Below are 16028 nucleotides of genomic sequence, written 5' to 3' on the forward strand. Positions count from 1 at the left end.
CCTTTGCAGAAACCAGGGAGAGCAGACATACCTCCCATTTTACTTCTCACAGGGAAAAAATTTGCTCTCTTCTGTCAAGTTTATTGAGAAAGAGAAAGCAAAAAGGGCAGAGGACTGCTGCCCTGCCAGCACTGCCTGGTAAAATACGTGAGATCCCAGGCACACAGGTCAGAGTAACAACTTTGATGCTATGCAACTTCCCTGCCAGTAGTGCTGCTACCGCCAGCCTGTAACCCATGGTCACTTCCATAACTGCCTGAGCTATCTGATTTGCCTTAAATCTCCTTATTGTCAAAGGCAGTATTTTTCTCCTTTGTCTTTCTCTGTGGTCAGCAGTGATATTTCTATAATAACAGTATTTATCAAGATCATGATTTTGATCCAGATTTTCTGCCACAGTTGTGCACCTCTTTGCTTATGTGGGTTTATTTCACATCCTTTATTTTAAATGCAGAGGAGTAGTTTTTTCACATTGATGTTTTTTTCTCAGATTTGTTCCTTTATTTTTTCTCTTTCCAGTAATTGCAGTAGGATTAATTGTATTGTTAGAGTTCTGAATACAAATAAGAGGGTTTTTCCCTTTTTCCTCCCTGACTACATTTCTATTACTGCAATCACAAGTATTGTTAACAACATTAAAGCCCACAGCAGATGTGAACCAGGCTACAGTGGGAGAATATTTTGATTCCATCCAAAGGTTCAGCACTGAAACATGATGTTCTTCCTTCCCAGCTATTACAGGGCAAATCAGCATGCACTTTTGAAAGTTAATATCTAATTTTCTAGGTGCCTGCTGCCAATTTGTTCTCATTCTACTTCAATATAGTAAGCAATGGGATGGGATTTTGCAAAGATTACTACTGGGCTCATTATTATTGCACTGGAAACTGAGTTCTGGAAAACAAAATACCAAAACTCAGCTGATGATGACAGAATTATACAACAAAATCAGCTGCCCAGAACTGAGTCTGGAAGGAGCCCCTAGAGGTGACCTCAGGTTCACACCCTATAACTTAAGTAACTCTAATTTATATTTTAAGCTGCAGAACTTGGTTTTATTGCAGAACTTTTTAGGATTTTTTGCTAGGAGCTGAAGGACTATGTGATCTTTAACCTCACTTTTTACCCAGTGTTTGTATTATAAACTAGGCCAGGAGTGACAACTGAAAGCTTCTGCCACAGGGAGCCTGCAAGGGAAACCATGCAAAACAAGCAGCCTGCAAACAAGTGGAAATCCTACAAGGTTGTTACTGCCACCACACAAACCAGAACCCTTTCAAGCATGTTCAGCAGAGGCTATCAGCAATTTAATCCTCATGGTGTCGGAGCTCTCCTTGCACGCTGGATACTGCAGACTCCTGATACTCACAGTACCTTGGGCTGCATCCCCCCCTCTCTCTCTGATCACTCCCTCACCTTTCATGCAGGCAGTAAATAAAATAAAAGGGGCTGGATTTTGTAATACTGTAAGAATTACCCATATATTTGTACTTTTAGAGTGATTTGCCTCTAACAGTAAAGACAAATGGAGCTGCTGGTTTCAGAATAGAATAAAGGAGATTCCCTTTTCCCTGCACAATTTCCTGCAAAAAGTGGAGGTTATCTTGGTTCCTTCTGTTGCTGGAGGTGATTTCGTATATATGACCTGTAACAGTACTTGAATTTCAAAGTCTTTGAAGTTTTATCCATGTGTAATAATTTTGTTCAACTCTATTCCAGTTCTTATGCAGCCTTAATCATTTGATTACCATAATATCCGTCTGAAATGTACCTCAAGCTTTCAAGGTTGAGGTTTGGACATTTATGATAAATCACCAGTTAATAAAGAGTAAGGAGAATTAAAGAAAATAAATCACAACCAAACAACAACGACAAAAGTGTAAACCAAACCAACCAAACAAACAAAAAAAGTGTTAGAAGCCCATTCAAAATCTGTAAAATTGCATTAAAAATTTGGATGAAAGCTGGCTCAAGTTTAAATCATAATAAACATTCTGTAATACCATCTCTACCTCAAGTGGGTATAAGCTAACCACGTGCAATAGCTTTGAAATGTTGTTTCTTTTTCTAATTAAGGAAAAGAGCTTTCTAACACTGTCCACAAAGTAATGCAAAATGCTCTGAGAAGATACTAAATTATAGTGGAAATGTGTTCATTGCCTGTGTGAGCAGAAGCACTAGTAGATTCTAGTTACTTAAAAAAAAGATAAGAGATTGTGGCATGCACGCTTTCTGTATTCCTTCAGATAATTCAGCAAACCCAGATATTTTATTCATGGCCAATACTTTCAAGCAACACTCAAGTCTAATGAATTTATTAAAAGCCATGCCTTTCTTATTAAAAGCCAGGCCCCCTGTGAAGGAATGCTTACATGACCACAAGCAAACCAGTTACAGTGTTTTCAGGAGATTCCGGCTCCACTTTCTGGTTGAGCTGAGCGAGCTGAACATGTGCACCCTCCCCAGTCCAGTGCTGAGGGATCTCTTACCAGTTTTGACAATGTGTTTTTTCGTAAATTCTATCATCTTTCTTATGACATAGTTTGATAAAAATCTTTTCCTTTCTGAAGGATAAGAGACATCAATTAAGCAGAAGTGGCTGTGAAGGAAACCAATACATTTGTAGGCAGCAGTGGAAGATCTGGGAATTGAAATGTCTGATTTCCAGATCAGTAAAATATCTCTAACTGTATCATTATGCAATAAAGACCATAATTCTAATTCTATGCTTACTTACTTACATTCATTTCCCTCCTCACCCCGGAATGTATTTTATAACCTCAAGCTTGGAAAACAAGTACCATAAACATCCAAATGCATGCACTGAAAGGTTAAAGGAAATGTAACAATGGTTGCTAGAAAAGAGGGAGGAAAGGCATGATCCTCACAAATAGTAATATTAAACCTCTGATGAGGTAATTAATAACATTTTAAAAGCTCTCCCACTTACAGTACATTTGTTTCTGTAATTGTGATACACTTGGAAATTCAGTGTTCAATTGCCCTGAAACTCATTCACAGTCCCTTGGTAGCAACTAAGTAATTCCTGTACATTTCCAATGACAGAGAACATTTTTAACTTACATTTCCTTATTAATCCAGTAGCTCTTCCATACAGTTTCAGGGAAGATGCTGCTTGCTTTGTAAGGTCAGTCCCCAGAGAGCAAGGCAGAAGTGACAATGACATATAAATGTACTCCCTGGCCCTGTGCACCACTTCTCTTGTTCTTACCATTCCAGCACAACCTTAATACAGATGACTTGGGACAGCTGAGTTCCAGGAGTCATAGAGTGAATTATGCAGACACCTCGGGCTTTTTGTTAAGGGTGTAGGAGGAAAACTTCTTTTAAGTAAATTCTTATTGCTGAGTTTGTTTGCTTCCTTTTTTCCCCTCCAAGTTCATGGAGATGATTTCTATCAAGGTTCTTCAAAATGGAAAGAAAACCTGTGGTTCTGTTCAGCAAAACCAGCCTATTTTAAATGTCTCCTTCTATTTTCAAAACTTCTACTAAGTAAGAAGTCTTTGCTTGGCTCTCTGTTGAACCTGTGAGTTAATTTTAGAGCTGTTATCCCGGATGTCCCTCAATGCTGGAGTTCATCTACAGCAAACACACAGCTAAGGAAAAAAACACCTTCTACGGGAATGTTGGGAATTACACTGTGCACTTAATGGATCCCCTGGTAGCATTTATAAGACCTAGGTTAAGCAAAGTCAGTCACTCTATCACTGGAAAGAGGACATGCCTAGGTAGCTAAACTATTACTCTGTGACCTGTACAATAGAAAAGTCATACCCCTGCAGAGAAGGCCAAATGCTTTATATTTGGTTTTACAAATCAGAGAGCTTCAGCACTTCAGCAGCTATACCTTGATGCTGTAATCTGGACAGTATTCTTCGATGTCAAAAGACTACTTTTCTTTCATATATCTACCTCTTCAGAAGCTTTCAATTCTTTGGTCCACAGAGTACAACAAGGCATGTTTCAGTTGTCAGTTTCTGATATGTAGTACAGACTGCTTCCTACCCCAGATTATTCACAGTGGTATAAATGTTTTGATTAATTTACCTAACAGTCAAATATGTAAAACCTCTTTTTGCTGCTGTACTTCACAATTTTTTTTTGTTACAGCTATTTTATTCTTGGCTTTGCTAGATTTTTCTGAAGCTTTTAGTGAACCTTAACCAGACTGATAGGAGCCATCAATTTTGGTAGGCCCCAGGGGAGCATGAAGGGGAATAAGTTCTTGTAATTCCTGGCCACAACCCAAAAATCCATGTATTATCTACTACTGTAGATAATTTCTGATTTCTCTTTTATTAAGATTTTGTCATATTTGTTCACTATAGTAAAAAATCTATTCAAATAGATCTTCTGCACAGTTCATGATGGGATGCTGAGTGTGTAAGCAAGTACAGTGTACACAAAGGCTTTTTCTTTCAGAGCAAAAACTTTGTATGCATGTTGAACTACAAATAATAAGATGAAAATATTTCTAGGAAGAAAATACATCGTGCTTATCACACAAAAAGCACTACACAGTAACTACTAAAGATGATGTGTGGCATTCAGGTGTTCAGGTACATTGAAAAAGCAGTCAATGAGAGGAAGACTTGAAACCACCTTTCACTGCTACTTGTGTAAATGAAGAAGAGCCCATATAAATGAAGCACTTCTACTTCTGTGTACAATAAATGTGAGACTAGAATAAAACACATGATGAGCCCCTCCCCAAATGAAGATGCATCAGAAGGCCCCTGAGCATTTTAGCTCCCTCTCACACACTTAAATTTTTAATGCCACAAGGCGTACATTAAATTAAGGATTCTTGCATATGCAATTATAGCATTTTAAAGAGTTTGTTCAGCAGCTGTTGAAAATAAATATCAGCCACTCTGGGCAATTAAATTTCATAGCTCAAAACGACAGAAGGAGCATTCTCCATTAGCACAAGCGGTAGGGAAGCAGATATTATCTGAACTTAGAAATTATTCTTACCAAAGGGAAACTGGAAAGGCCATTGTCACTTGAAAAACAAAATTATTACTTTAAAAATAAATATTAATTACTGTGATATACCAGAAGGGCAAAGATATGATGAAACTATTAACTACTTAACTTAGCTGTGTGGCATATCCTAACATTTATTTAGGTTTTCAGGAACAAGGACTTTCCTCTTGTCACATTTTTGTACCTTTTCCAATACAACTGAGCTCTAGTACCTGACAATGGGTCCTACAGTGTGTTATAAGATTGATTCTTTACCCATATAATGGTAGAAAAGCTAGTAGGTCCATTGTGTTTTCTCCATTATAGTTTTCATAACAAAACAGGAACTTCAGTGACACACTATAGCAAACAGCATTCCCACCTTCCCTATATCACAGGATGTCTAAACATTGTATATTTTTAAAATTATTTGGTTGATCAGAAAAACAAAGTCACCATATGTTTTTCATATTCAGTAGATCTCCAGATGGTATGATTAACAATATACTGTAATTAAATGATTTACAAAATCAATATTACTTACATTAATTACATAAACCCATAATTAATAAAGAAGAAGGTGCAGAGATGCTTTCCGGCATCAGCTACTATCTTGACATCCAGGAAGACACATGCAATATCTGCCCAGCTTTGTGTATAGTTGCAGGTGAATAAGTAGTGTCACATCATCTCCTGGAAAATAGCTAAAACATACTACAAAAGGTAAAGCATACATGGTTTGGGTAGTGTCTTGGTTGTAAAGCTACCCTGAAACTAAAAATAAGGTAAAGGATCTCAGCCATTGCTCAGCATCTGGAGAGAAAATAAAAATAAAAAGATGTAGCAGAGCTCTGCTAACTGGTTACTCATAAATCAGGAATGGTAAAGACCAGCAGTGGTAGACACTGCACATAACTGTGCAGAGCAAGATGTGCCCCAAACCTGGGATGATACTGGGAGTCCTGAGCTTCATGAACTACCCTGGGAAACAAGATCTACAGAGACAGGGATGCTTAACATATTTATCTTTATTCCTCTTTATGTTCGTTTTTCTGTAACATTGCTTGCCATGGACAAAAACTATATCCTACAAAATATAAGGAGGAGACAGGCTATCTAATGTTTGTATACTTGTCCCTTTCCATCACTTCTGTAGGAAACTAGGGTGTGCTAGCCCTGGGCAAGAAGAGCTTGGTTCAGTCATCACCCTCCTGACCTTAAAACCCAGAGCATTTCCAGCTCCTATATTGAGTGCCTATGGAACATCATCTGAATTCAGCTTTTGTTCCCACTCTTAGCACACCTTCAGACTAACACGCTTACAGCTGATAGCCACAGCACACTTTGCCAGTGCCTGTCGATGACAGGACTACAGGGAGAAACATTCTTTATTGTATTATTTTGCATCTTAACCTTATAATTTTTTTCCATCTGCTGTGCTCCAGGCATAAGAAGCAAGCCCAGAATACTTAATTTCTTACAAGAGAGTTCCTTTTTTGTATTTTTCTCTATAATTTCAGGCTAATAGCTATTCTGCAAAATTTACCAGTCTACTCTCCAAGTGCTATCTTAGGATTTGCATACATAAGTCTTATCTCTGCTGCTAATGGTGCTGGGAAGGATACACATAAATCCCCATATAGAGAGATGAAATAATGGGACTCTTAAGGCTTATTTATTTCACACTGGAATACATGTTACAGCTATCACAAAAATCTCTACAACTCTAATTTGCTATATGAAAGAAACATGTATCCCATATATTGCCATGTAGCTTAATTTAACGATCACTGTAAAATCCAGAAACCCTTGATGTCAAAAAAATTTGATGGATTTCAAGTAATTTTTATACATTATATTTTCATTTTGCCTGGTAATTAATACTTTTTTTTTTTTTCCATATATGCAACATTCTTTTCTTTATATTCTCTTTAATACACCATATGCTATTTTAGTGTAATAAAATTAGACTCCTGAAATTATTCTTCACAGAATCCAGTGATAGTATTAATCATTCCTTCAAATTGTTCTTGCAGAAAATGTAATGTTCTCCCAGTAAAATGTACAGGATGTTCTTACTGAACATTTCATTAGCCAGTTCTCTTAGTGTTCTTTGGAGTATGTTAATTGCAGCATCCGTGTATATATAAAATATTTAGAGCTTTGTTTTAAATTCTTCATATGCTAGTCTTGATATATAGATTTTCCACATTTTTTCATCACCTCAATGTCTTATGTATGCATTATAGAATAGGTACATAACCCTGTTTTGAATTTCTACTCTAATCTACACACTTCTATGTGAGTAGCTGAATGTGGGTCAAGGGTAAATCTTAACCCAGTGGCAGTGAACAGTGAAAGCTGAACCTATTTGATCTGATAGGTGTCTGTAATCACATGGGCTGAAATTGCTGTGGATCAGATGTCAATTCTATTTGAATATTTGGAGAATCAGCAAAGTGAACTTGCTGCTAACTGTTAAACATTTGTTAACTACAGTAGTTAATTTTTAACTTGGGGAGGAGGACTAAAGGTATAGCAAGTTATTAAATCCCTGTTTTTTTAAAGAAAAATGTTTTTCTGGTTTTCAGGAGCTAATGACAGCAAATCGATACCTTAGGGTATATTCATATATTCATGGGTTCAGCAAATACACTTTCTTGAACTTTAATCTGCAGGCTATCTAATTTCACTAGGAAGTACAGCTAATAGGACTTAGGAAAACATTGCAGCCTGAAAACATTTTCTTTTCTGAAAAACAGAGGGATGTTGCCCCTTGCCCTTCGCTAAGATAGTTGTTCAAATATTTAAGTTTCTGAATGGACTCAGGAGAGCTTATCCAGTAGATGCCTCAGTCCCAAGTGTGCCCCCATCTGTACCACAGCATCCCAAACAAAGACATTTGCAGGCACTCAGAAGCAGGATTTTATAGGATTGAATTTAATCTTCATGATCTGATTTGCACAGGTGATGAAATCCTGACAATCCTTATGGCTTCAATATTTAGACCAGGGGTATTATACTACATGACAAGCTGTGGATTGAAAAACACAGAACTGGTAACAACTGTTTTCCAGAACACTTCTTTGATGCAAATGCTTATTTTGATACACCTACACAAAAAGAGCCATCTCCATAGAAACCTCCTGAACCTTATGTCTTAAGTAACTACTTTAAAAGGCTTATCTTGAGAGTTATTAAGGACACTCAGCTCTCGCTGTCTCCTAAAATAGCAATAACTCTAGAAACTCCAATGCTATTTTCCACTGAGTATTGACAAATGTTTAGCCATTCAACTCAGGTTAATGGAGAGAGCTCGATATTTTAATAAAATGAAAAATAAATCCCTTTACATATTCAAATCTTCTTTAGCTTATTTTGTTTATTTTTTTCATCCGAGCATATTCAGATAATGCACAGACAAACTTAAGTGATTTTCCACTGAATTAAATATCAGATATTGGTCTGAGACAGTCAACTCTTTCTCTGTAGTCAGTGGAGAGAATCACATACTTGCAGACAAATACTTTTTCTGTATAGTTCAGGCACCTTTTTTGCACACACTGTCAAGGAGGCCTCAGTGAGTAACACATCTGATTGAGACGCCTAACTTCTGGATGACAAAAGTTAGGTGGCATGAATCCTGTTTCTTATATTAATCAATTATTAAAACAACAACCTCTGTGTTCCTAGATAAATCAATATGAGTTATCCAGCTGACATTGCTTGATCCCTTGCTTGATCCCTATAAAAATCCAGTAAACAAAAACTCCTTGTAAATTATGTGTAAAATAGTCTCAAAATGTCAGTAGCAAATACATGTGATGACTAGACAGGATACTTCACAAATCTGTATTACAAGATCTTTCTTGGTTGTGGGAAAATTAAACAGCTGATTTACATCCTTTGTGTATCTCTGTTTATTGGCTATGAACATGTACTCCTTGAAATCAGCAGGAAATGCATCCTGACAGCAAGGTAATGGAGTACATGGCATAACCCAGGGCCTGATGCTGTGAGGTATCAAAAAGGGCTGACTACCCTCAGTTCTTGTTGGCTTAAGCAGAGCACAACTGAATATTAATTAATGAGACTTGGAGTTCTCCAAGCTCAGCTCATAGGGGTCTCTCCAAAGCCCTCACCAGGGATCTGCCTACATCAGACTCAACTAGAAATTGTAGGAAGGGGTTTGATTCTCTAGAGACTGGGAAGAACTGTCAGAACAATGCTTTTACCTCCCAAAATCCCACTTTGTGCTTTGGCCAGTAGGTCCTGCTATGATACTAAATGGTTTAAGAACAAAATATCTTGACTAAATGAAGTGCAACCGTAAGTCAGAGAACACACTTTTGGTAGCTGTTTGTAGCTGTGTTGACAAGCATCTTCTATACCAGGTGACTATGACTATCCTCAAGCTCATCAGTTTCATCATAGCAGGGTTATACTAAAGACACATCTCACCAAGCAGGCTGAACAGAATAACAGAAAGAGTGTTTTCACCACTGGACAATAGGTGCAGAACAAAATATTACTTGGACTATATTTGCTGCAACAGCTTCTCCCTCATTTGTGGAGGCCCAGAGTTGTTCTAGAACATCATGCCTTTAATAATAAACTCTACAGTAAGCTCTCCCTTGAGTGACCAGATTGGATCATAAGAAATGCTTCTTGTGCTTTGGGACTGGATCCAGCATGTCTGTGGGGTGATGCTCTGTACCATGTAGATTTACTGGCAAAGGTCAGCTTTAGTTTTAGTTTAGTGCTCCATATCCACAGCAATGTGCAAACATGCCTGGAGGTTTACAAAAAGTTCATGGGGCAAATGATAGCACCACAGGATCACTGGATATTTTTTTTTTTTTTTTTTTTTGGAAGAGACTTCTGGCTGTCATCTAGTCCGAGCCTTGCTCAAGACAAAACTAATTTCAAAGCTTTAAACAAGCTGTTCAGAGCAATGTCCAGTGGATTTTTTTTAATTCCAAGGATGGAGACAGTAAAGCCACTCTGGAAAACACGTTTCAGTACATGATGACTCTTATTGTGAAATTTCCATTTCAAAATAATTAAATTATAAAAAAGAAGAAGGTAAAAGATCCTTCACTGACCATCTTCACAAAAAAAAAGCAAAACAAAATTAATTTTAAACCAGCTCTGTTGCCTGGTTCTGAAAATCAGTTCAGCTTAATCCTGAGGCAGCTAAAAGCAATGCAATACTCAGTTTCAAGGGATAAATAACAAGATTAGATAAATAACAAGATAGAAATAGATACAAAATTGAAGACTATCTCAGATTTACTTCTGAGCATGGATTTCCCTCAGATTCAGTCCTGAAGTCATTACTCAGGAATTTTTCCCCCAGTGAAAATCTCCCAAAACAATGAGTATCCAGCTGCCTGGAAGGCAAGCAGTGTGGTTGTGCCATGCTACCATGAGCTCTAAAGAGAGAGCAATAAAGCAGATGTCTGCTCAGGATTAGAGGGCACTGGAGAAGCAAACGTTTGTGATAAATATGCAGAAGCTTACCCCTGTAATATTCAAGCAACTTTGGAGCATATGATCTTTTATTGCCGCCTTTATTTTAAAAGATGTAATAAAATGTACATTCAATTGGGTGGAGGATTTTAAAAATAGGTTGTGATTTAATTGACTAGGGATTTCAGGGATCTCACTGACAGTCCCATTTTGACAAAGAATTGAGCACTAGCCATTTGGAATTACCCATCCCTTTCTAGCTGTTGAGAGTTATACATCCAAAACCACTGTTCACTCTACTCAAAAAGAGTAAATACTTCTTTTATAGTTACAAGCAGAATTTAGCTTACAAGCATAAGAATACCCATTGGTCTGGGAAAAAAAAAAATTACTCTTTCTGGTTAGGAATGCCCCCTATGAGTAGCTTCAGGCATCATCTCCCACAAACAGCCACTCTTTTGACCCAGAGGATAGCAGGTTTCCATAATCATCTGCAACTCCTGTTAATATGTAACATAGCATATGTGTAACAGGAGACCAAGGCATAGAGGGGAAAGGCTAGCTCTGCTTCAGAAAAGCTTTGATGATGCAGTTTCCACAATCTCCTCTACTGTTTTGGAAGTGCACATACACATCAAATTTTACTCTTCGGTTCCACTAAGGCTGTGTTAAAGTGAGCATGAGTAAGTTTTAATTGTTGAGACAAAAAAGGGAGTGTTGTTCTAAATGTTTTGCCTAGACCCATCAATGTTTTATTTATATCTTTAAACCCTGAAAAGATTTATTTTGAACCATTCCAAAGAAGATGCAGGAAGATTATCGGGTAGGCAGGCAGCATTTTCCTCAAACCAAAGGTGACCTTGGTGCAATACAATAATTTATTTTGTCCCTTCTACCTGCTGGCTGTCTTCTACCTTTTGCTAAATCACAATCTGTAAAGGGTAGGAAACATGCCTTTCTCATAGTTTAGTTTTCTACCTATCACAGCAAGAGCCAGGGACCTCTAGACGCTACCACAAAATGGTACTGATAAATACTTGTTTGGATACCAAGAAATGTGACAGCAGTAAACACATTTTTAAACATTTTGCCCTGCAGTTAGAATACATGTTTTCTCATCTCAGCAGAGCATGTTAGCTGAGGTTCAATGGCTCACTAAGCTGTAGTCACGTGGGCTTTTTGTGAGCTTAGAGTGTGGACAGGGGTTGCTTGTGTCTGCCTGCAGCGCATGCATGGCTGTACCCTGAGTCCTTTGTGGGTACCAGTCTAAATTCTAGAGCTGCACAGATAATGGATCTTTTTCAGTGTAGTTGCTGAGTCAAAAAGTGGTTATGTGTTTATGTCATGGAGGGAGAGCCAGAAATGTGCAAGCAATGTTATTTCATACTGGTTTAGTGTGAAATATCTCATTTGAGGGGAAACCTTCAAGTCAAGTGGCCCTCGTTTTTGACAGTTTTAATGGGGTCTCCTGCTTTTGCAGGGCTAGACAGTAAAATCAAAAGTGTCTGTAACTACATATTGCAAACAAAACCAGCTACTGGCATTTCAAAAAGAATCTGGGTAGCTGAGCTTCACGCAGGGTTAGAAAAGATGCAAAGTGCTGCTGGCATCACAACTGTTCTGTTCCACCAGATGCATCCCACCAGCACTGCACATTGCTACAGTGGTAGCACAGGGCTTTGGTGAATTACTCATGTTCACCACATAGATGTGACCAAGGTCAGATTTTCCTCAAAATCTTAAGACTTTTCCACTTTGTAACTGTGTGCTGCAATGAATGATCCAAATTATGAAGTACAAGAGCCACTGCACAGCCCATCATTTACTCTTACAGTGCTTTTAACTTGCTCTATGAAGCTCTAGATGCATACGCTCTGAACAAGCATAGGTCCAGAATACCAAGGTCCTCAAAGTCACTCAAAGAAGATTTTTTTTTTCTGCTTTATGTTAGCAGGGCAGTTTTAATATTATACCACCAATTGGGACACATTCCTTATCAGCTGGTTTTCTGATAAAGTTAACCTGGGATGGACAGAAGATCCAGAGCTTGTTCCTAAACTCATGGAATGGAGCTCATAGGAGATGCTGTTGGCTTGATAAATGAAGGTTATATGTACCTAGTCCATTCCTGATCAGCCAGTCAAATGCATAAGATGTGCATGTGGAAACAACACATCACCTGTCCTGGGAGTTTCATTTCAGTGCACTCATGTTACACAATTGTCTTGAACTCATGCAATTAAACCCAGTATCAAAAATGGTTGCATGACCAAAAACCGTACCCAGCTTGCTGAAATCAGTTTCTGGTTTAGGACAACTACTTGACATTCTTTTTGGCATCCCTAGTCTTTTACCCTTTGCCATCTCTCACATCTATATATAAAAGGAGTGAAAAAAAACCATGTGCTTGACGTTTTCTTGTTACTATTCTTAACAGATTGCATCATACTTCCTACAGCCAGTGTCAATTGTTTGGCCACCCGAGGCAGGTTCTGCCCAAGGCACCCCGGGTGCAGAAAAAACAGTGAGCTCAGCACCCAGCATGATTTGGCCCTGCTACAGCAAGGTGACCTGGTGAACGGGCAATGCAACAGCCAGCTCAGCTCTTAAGGAACAGGTGGCAGTGTGATCATGTCATTTCCATTCCACCAGCAGCCTGGCAACTGCCCTCCATGCTAGCTCTGGCCTCTGGCCAGCGCAGGTTTCTGAGTTTCTACTCTAAAGGTCAAATGCAGTTTCCACCAGGAAAAAAAAATGCAGCTCACTCCCTTCCCCTGAGGGAAAAAAAAAATGAATGTACTAAGTGCCTGTGTCTCAAGGTCTCAAGGCAAAGGGGAAACTGTGTGCTAAAGGTCAAATTCCAGTTGTTGCAATTTGGTTTTGTTGCAATCCTGCAATAGCAGCAAGCAGAGGCTCAGTGAGGACAGTCAGAAGGGTGATGTGTAGAACATTTGAGGAAACCACCAAAAAACTGCCATCTAAAACAATTTGTTCCTGTCAACTATGAATGGAACAAAAAGTATTATTACACAAAACACACCAGAAAATGTAACAATCTGGAAGGATTTCTTCATAACCCTACATATAACTTGCACGTTTTTGAACAGCATAGTTAAACTACTTATGACAGACGTTTTAGAAAGCAAGAATTCTACCTGTAAGTGATAAAATAGTTACAATTTCACTGTATTGGGTTTTATGCAGTAAGATTGACCAAAATTTTATACCCCAAGATTTTACATTTATATCTTTTATAATTTTTCCAAAATTAGGATTTTTTTTTCCTTGGACTAATAATTTCAGCTAATATAGTTCAGCTACTTCAAACCCCCAAAACCAGACAAAAATGCAAAAATGTCTGCTTATCTTTACATTTTTTTAAGATCCCTTTTCTGAGGCCTCTCATCAGAGGCCTAAACATGGTGTGCTCATGTTTGCAAGCACAATTTTTCCTATCCCATACACTGCCAACCATATCAAATCTGCATTGTGTAATTTACAAAATCTCTGTTCAATGCAGTCTTGAAATCTAACAGCAGAATTCTCTGAAGATTTTTATTACAACGAACACTCTCTGTCCCCTCAAATTCCCCAGATGACTATTTGTCAGCAAATGAGTGAAGCAAAGACCTTATGAAATTACGATGATTGCTTAATGAAATACAGAGCATCGTTCACACTTGCCAAAGGATTGCATGAGTGAGTTAAATTCTGGCATGTAATTTTATCTTAATGTCTGCTTTCTGAATGGAGCATTTTAAGTTATTTTATTGTAATTATTAAGATTGTTTAGATAATGTGTTTGTGCTGAGCTTAAGTACAGATGTATCAGACATGAAAGGGTTATGTACATATTGCACTGTGCTGTGACATGGGAAGACATTGCAGCCAGTGCCACATTAGCTAAGTCTCAGATTGGAAGTCATGTAGCTGTATCAGCACAAATGCTGTGCTGGACAGAAAATAATGCAATGCAGTCTTCTGGGATTCACTCTTGTGTCAAACTTCTGCATGGCACTAATCAGACATAACTAGCATAGCCAAAAAAATACCATCAAAACTGGAGTATGAGACTTCTATTAGCAGACAAAGATAAACATATCAATGCAAGATACAGCTATGCCTTGCCCCCTCAGATGTAAGCAATCTTTCCTAGTATACAGAAAAGATTATTATTTCCTGTGCTAAACCATGAAAAATTTGAAATCTGCATTTAGGAGGAACAGGATTTGACCTTTTGAGAATAAATGAAATAAAACACAGTCTATAACATAACCTCTTTCAGAATGCTGAATGCCTCCTAACATCAATAGGAGTTCAGATTGCAGACAGAGATTTCAAAATAATATGGAAATTGAAAGACTTTCTAAAAGTTGCCTAAGAAATCTGAACAGCTTTCTTTAATCAATAGATTGTATGCTGCTGCTTGAACAAGTGTCTACTTGACATCACTACTGGCATTGCAGCAAATGAATGGATGGATGAATGGGTGAATGAATGAATGAGTGAATGAGTAAATTATTAAAAAGTTTATTATGAGCAGACAGCATTATAATGAAGCTTGGAAGCAGTCTAAGGTTTCTGAAGTACCTGATTACCATTAAATCTGTTAGATGTATAGACAGTCTTTTACAGGAAGCTTTTTCCAAGAGTAATTATTTTTATGTTTAAGATTATTATGTTTGAGATTAATTCATGAAGTCAGAGAATTAGGTGCTTTTATCAGCATTAAAACAGTGGCTGTAAATAAATATATAAAAATAAATAAATCAAACCAAAAATTTGACCCACAAAATGTGTTTGAAATAATTTCATCAAAATTAAAGGTTTGAGAGATAAGATGTTTGAAAATGCCAGCATTATAGTTTAAAAAGTATCTATACTAAAGTAAAAATGTGCTACTCAGTCTTTCTGGATGGGCTTCTTTGGCTTTGTTCCCATCCATGCCTTTGCCATGGGTCATGCATAGCTCAAGCCTGTAGTAGTAATAAAGGTCTCTGACATGATCTGACTTTTAAAATCTGTTGAAAGTGGTTGAGAGATTCCTAAATGGTGTAATTCTATAAATCCAATTCCTTAGGCTAAACCCACATCACATACACATTTCTGTATACTAGGAAAGATTGCTTACATCTGAGGGGGCAAGGCATAGCTGTATCTTGCATTGATATGTTTATCTTTGTCTGCTAATAGAAGTCTCATACTCCAGTTTTGATGGTATTTTTTTGGCTATGCTAGTTATGTCTGATTAGTGCCATGCAGCCTGGAACAGACTAAAGATGTATATATACATATACATTCTTGGTGTTTACAAGAGTCTGAGGGAAAGAAGAGCCTTAATCCTCAGTCTCTGTTTCTGAAACTCAGAAGGTAGCAGAGGTCTTTGTGTCCCAGACATTCTGGAATCCAAGAAATGGATGGATGGATGGATGGATGGATGGATGGATGGATGGATGGATGGATGTCTTCATTTCCCAAGAAAAACATTCACTGACTATGGGGATGGTCCATACTACAGTGTTTATTCAGGTATCTAGTTTGAATTTTAGAGTAAGAAACCAAGACAC

This window comes from Heliangelus exortis, chromosome 1 (genome assembly GCF_036169615.1).
Source record: "Heliangelus exortis chromosome 1, bHelExo1.hap1, whole genome shotgun sequence".
NCBI classification, from domain to species: Eukaryota; Metazoa; Chordata; class Aves; order Apodiformes; family Trochilidae; genus Heliangelus; species Heliangelus exortis.